The 6,009-nt window shown below is 37.3% G+C and overlaps 1 long non-coding RNA gene across 1 annotated transcript; it reads right to left on the bottom strand.

Annotated features, from left to right (window-relative positions):
* Positions 1-1,147: 1,147 nt before the first annotated feature.
* Positions 1,148-2,400, bottom strand: LOC117274096 (uncharacterized). The gene is made up of 2 exons (XR_004504179.2): positions 2,145-2,400; positions 1,148-2,028 (listed from the first exon to the last, which is right to left on the bottom strand). It is a non-coding gene; the product is annotated as an uncharacterized lncRNA (long non-coding RNA).
* Positions 2,401-6,009: the final 3,609 nt, after the last annotated feature.

A 6,009-nucleotide genomic window follows, 5' to 3' on the forward strand; every position in this document is an offset into this window, starting at 1 on the left:
CCGAATCCAAATCTGGACATATGACTAAGTCAAAATTTATCATCTGAACCTAATGGAACCATCAAAACTTCAATCCGAGGTCAAATATGCAAAAGTCAAACTTGGTCAACACTTGTAACTTAAGCTTCCAAATGAAGAACTAAGTGTTCCAAATCACTCTGAAGCATTCATAGAACCCAAACCAACCATGCACGCAAGTCGTAATATATTATATGAAATTATTCAAGAACTCAAACCACCGAACTAAATGCTAATGCTCGAAACGGCCGATCGGGTCGTTACATTCTCCCTCACTTAAACATACGTTCGTCCTCGAACGAGTCAACGGTCATTCCAAAGCCATCAAATCACTATATAAAATTACCGTACACATACTCACGGGTGACCCTACATCATCTCAATCCATATAAACCCGTCAACACAACCTACGATCCTTTCTTCAACCTTAGTCCATAAACCTTATAACCCAATCTCCAACATTCAGAATTCATTATAAGATCCGGACCTTGCATCTATACATAATATAAGTCTACACAAGCTGCATCAAGCCATAACCCTACTCCGAGATATAACCACACAATATTAAGTATTAAACCAACAATGAATAGACACACAGTCTACAATATCCAAAAAATAAGAAACTGACAGGAAAAATGGTCTTTGCTTGAGTATTATTTAAACATTTAAAAACTGTTTGCAATTATCTATTATGGAAGGCCAAATGACTGCTAATTAAGTTGGGGAAAAAACATAAATAGCCATCCGTATAACTCCCTTTTTCCTGTTTAGCCATAAACTTTCTTCAACAAAAAATAGCCAGTCGACTGATGCCCCCTTCTATCAACTAAAATAAAAAATAAAATAAAAAAATCCCTTCCTTTTATAAGTTGCCTTATCTTCTGCAAATATCCATCAGAAAATTATCATAATTTCGTCCTTTGTTGACCAAAAAATATTTCGATCTACACTGGGTAATAATTACTGGAAAAAAATCTCCATCAACAACCAACAAAATAAGAAAATACAGATTATCATAAGGAGGAAGGAAGAACAACTATACCAATTACAACTCTTAAATATCAATATACCATTATCTTCTTCTTTATCTCTACCACCCCCATTAGCCAGCAATGTATAAACTGTGTAATCATTGTATGATCAGTGCATACTTCGTGTATATTCCGAAATTATACACTGAATATACATTAATTATACATTATATGCATGTTATACAAAGTGTATACATAAGTACATCACTGTTATACAGTGTTAGTTTCGATGTTACACAATGTTTATTTTACTGTTATACAATGAATAAGCAATTGCTATACAAAAATTCTTACTCAAAAGCACTTTTAGGACGAAAACAAATAAGCAGCAACAACAACTCCTCCAAAACAAATCCAGAGCCTCCATATCTACACAACACCATTTAAAGCAAAAATTTTGCATCCGCTATAACAATCCATAAATATTAACACATATCTGTAGCAGTCACCACCGAGAAAAGAGAAGAATTCCAGATCCACCGCCTGAAAAACTGCCCAATTGGGTTTGAGGCTGAGAGAAAGGAGGGAAGAAATGGGTGGACGTGAGGAAGGAAGAGAGAGAGAGAGACGAAAGAGAAAGAATTTCAATGGTGGAGTTTGAGCCCCTCCTAGCGTGCCTATAAATCAGATAGCTCCAAAAACCATAACGTCGCTTCAAGTGAGGAGTTCAGATCGAATAACAACTAAGCAGGCAGCGCAGACAACGGAACTGGAAATGAAAATAATGTATATGATCCTTTCAAGACCGAGCTCATGAGGTTCATGAGAAAAATGAATGCTCGAATGGATCAAAATGCTAAGGACGCTCGGATGGATCATATCCTAGGGCACCACCGATCCTGAAGGGCCCGGATTCAAAGAAGTATATTCAATTGTTGTTCAAACATAGTGCGGCTCCGAGGTTGATCCCAAAAAGATTCAAGATGCTGGATATTCCAAAATACGATCGGACATCGGATCCACAAGAACACAGCACAACCTACACCACAAGTGTGAAGGGAAACTATTTAGCTCCGCATGATATCAAATCAGTTTTGATAATGAAATTTGGTGAAACCCTAACAAAAGAGTCTTTAACATGGTATTTACATTTACCTTAACACTCTATTGATTCTTTTGAAATGGTTGCAGTTTCTTTCATCAAAGCTTACGCTGGGGCAAGAAAATTTCAATCTAGGAAAGCATATTTATTTAGAATTGCTCAAGGAGACTCAGAGTTACTACCAAAGTTTGTGATCCGATTTCAAAAGGAGAAAATATTATCAGTAGTAGTTGTCACGCTCCAAAACCGAGGAGCGCGACCGACGCTCAACCGAGTGAACCAGGCCGAGCAAGCCTATTAGATTTTCTTCTACCCAAACCTATTCATGAATAAAGAGAATATATATATATATATATATATATATATATATATATATATATATATATATATATATATATATATATATATATATTTGTTAATCAAACAATAAAGTGATCATTTCTGCAATACCAATTTCTTACCATTAGTTACTTCATTTTTAAAGTCTCAATTTCTCACACATTTTTCATAACCTGAAGTGGAAATAGTAATTCAAACACAACATAACGAGTTTGACTTCCCAAACACCAATATACAACCCACACTATGTCTACGGAGCCTCTATAGATAAAGAAGAGTACAATGATAATGTCGGCAACAAGGCCCCGGCTATACCTCAAACAAAATACACAAAGAATAAAAATCCCGGGATGAAGTGGGGCTCACCAAGTCAGCTGGGAAGAAGATGTACTGCTATCACTGATCAATATCTCCTGCTGTGGAACCACCTACATTCATTTAAAGATGTAGTGCCCCCGACAAAAAGGGACTTTAGTACTGTCGAATAGCACTAGTATGTATAACTAACACCCTCTCAATAAAACAAATAATATTACAAGGAGTAATAATCATAAAATCAATGAAAGTCTCGAACAATACCGAAACATCTAGTTTCACGTAAATTCCCATATTTTCAGATTGGTGATTCTTAGCATCGATATATCATTGTTCACAATACCATTATTCACAATACCAGTACCACCGTACTCTTAGCACGGAGTCTGATCATGACCCGATCAGCTAGACTATCTCTTTAGAGACATCAACCACAATCACTCTTAATATCAATACCCCCATACCTTTAATACGGAGTCCGATCACGACCCGATCGGCTAGGCTATCTCATTAGAGACATCAACCACAACCACAAATTTAATTACAATTTTCAGCACAATCACCACCATGTGTGTGATATGGTGTCTGATCACGACCCGATCGGCTAAGCTGTCTTATTCGAGACATCAACCTTTTTATATCAATCATCGCATTTCATACTTCTTTCACATCGTTTCATTTCATTGGCACTAGTGGCCACAATTATTAAATCATTCTTGGCACGTTGGCCGTATTTAGTATTTCATGCTCACCTTTTCACTTTCAAACATCAACATCATCATCACCAACAACAATAATTGAAATCAAGGTGTGTAGTACATACGTGAGCAATTAAGAATCTAAGGCACATAGAGATATTTCACAAATTTTGGCATAATAGCCTTCATTTGACTTGACTTGAAGTCGAAACATTATTAATGCACTGTCCATACTTGAACACATCCTCAATTGATAACATAATATGAATAAAGCATTTAGGATACTTATTGAACATATATCTTTCAACACAAACTTACTCGGAATAGCCAGTTTTATAATGAACCACTCGGGTCTTACATAAATTACATGAATATCGTGGGATTCAATTCTAAGAGAAGAGTTTAGCCAACATACCTCAATGGAGCTTCCTTAAACTCTGAAATGTTCTGAAATTCTTAGCAACTTCAATCTATTTTAGAAATGTAACAAATTGAACCAAAGGTAGGAAGATGTTCATTGTTCTAGCTCATTTGGGCATTTTATCAAATACTAGGTGTGCATAAGGTTTCAAGGTCCTTTTATGGAGGATTCCATCATCCCACAACTCATTCTCTACCATTCTTAGCTCAACAATCTTCTTACACCCTTTGATAACACATGCATGCAAGATGAACAACTCTCATGCCCAAATATTATCTTACTAATTACCCAATTCTAGACAAATTCAAAATTGAGGGTTAGGGTGTGGAATCTTACCTTTAGGATGAAGACCTTGTGAGTTATCCTTGTTAATCTTTCAAGATTTGAGCAAAGATTGATGAAAATTAGCCTAAGGTTTCCTCTCTCTCTAAAACACTATCCCTTCTCGCTAAAACATCAGAATTTTTGTTCAAACATGATCCTTTCCATGTATTTAACGAAGTAGGGTCGGGTTATAAAAACCCAAAAATAAAGCTCCGGAATAGGGTCTGCGATCGCATAATTGATATGCGGTCCTCATATCAGCCGCATAATTGGTGTCCAAAACTAGCAAGAATATGCCTGGGTCTGCGGTCACTATGCGGCCCGCAAACCTGTTCTGCGGTCACATAATGAACCGCAGAACAGTTCTGCGGTCGCATAGTAGACCGCAAAAATGGCATCCAAACTTGCCCATACTTACTTCACTCTACAGCCATTATGCGGTCTGCGGAGTGATTCTGCGGTCGCATAATAGACCGCAGAAATGCATTTCTCTCCTAAAAACTTTCCTTTACTTTCCGGTGCATTGTTCAATTCGGCTCCACGAAATATTATTTTTCTTTGCAAAATTTTACGGGGCCTTACAGTAGTACTGGATGAATGGGAAGTGGAAACGTTTACCTAGGGTCTAAATCCCTTTAGCTCTGATTCCTCAAGGAAGTTGAAGGAGAGCTTATTTGAATTTCAAGCAACTACATGGGCTAATATCCATAATCTCTATGAATCCAAAATTAGGATTGAATATGATCAGTTGGGTTCTTCAATGTCTTGAAAGGGTCTAAATCATGATTGGGATCTAGAAAAGTTCAAGAATGATCTCGATGCGGACTGGAGACTATCCATGAGTCGTTTTTAACTGTATATGTCAAACGAAAGGTATGATACTCGGTCAGGTTAACGGCATGGAGTTAGAATTTTTCAGTCGTTAGAAAGACCCGAACCGGACAGGAGGATTGATCATGGGCGAAGTAGCAGAGCTTTGCAAGATAAAGAGCCATCGGGGTCCCGAGATTTAGGATATCCCCAGTTATTGGATTATAATTTCAATATTAGCTTGGTGGAGTTAGTTTGATCCATGAGGAACATAAAGGAAGCAAGGTTCCCAAAACTAATTCAATCGGACCCCAGTCAGAGGAATCATAATATGTGTTGTGAATTCCAAGGTACACATGGTAACAGGACTAGGGATTGCTGACATCTTCGTGAAGTGGTAGTGATGTTATTGAAAAATAGTCATCTTAGAGAGTTCTTAAGTGACCGAGCTAAGAGTAATTATGGTAGGGGTCATGATACAACAAAATTGGCAAAGCCAACATTGTCTCCTCGTCTTACAATAAACAAGAATTTTGGAGGGGTTGAAGTGAATGGGGTGATATTTTTGGCTGCAAAGAAGACGAAGATATCAGTCACTCATAAGAAGAGGATCGGGGAAGCACCAAAAGATGACAAAATCACCTTCACTGAGGAAGATACTAATGGTCGTATTTTACAACACAATGATGCTCTGGTATTATCTTTAAATAATTTAGATTTTAAAATTAAGCGTGTGTTGGTTGATCGAGGTAGTTCAACCAATATTATTCAATTGAGAGTTCTAGAACAAGCAAAGCTGACTAGAAACATAGTTTAGGCAACAAAGCTTTTGGTTGGGTACAACTTAACAAGTGTGACGACCCGAGGAGAAGTTGTATTGCCTATGTATGCGAAGGTGTCATGACCCAACTCCCATTATAGGTCGTGATGGCACCCACCGATTTTCTAGGCAAGCCAACTCGTGAATCTCCAAGTTAATTATCCATTTTAACTTTTAAAATCAAAAATTTC

Source organism: Nicotiana tomentosiformis, chromosome 6 (assembly GCF_000390325.3).
Source record: "Nicotiana tomentosiformis chromosome 6, ASM39032v3, whole genome shotgun sequence".
NCBI classification, from domain to species: domain Eukaryota; kingdom Viridiplantae; phylum Streptophyta; class Magnoliopsida; order Solanales; family Solanaceae; genus Nicotiana; species Nicotiana tomentosiformis.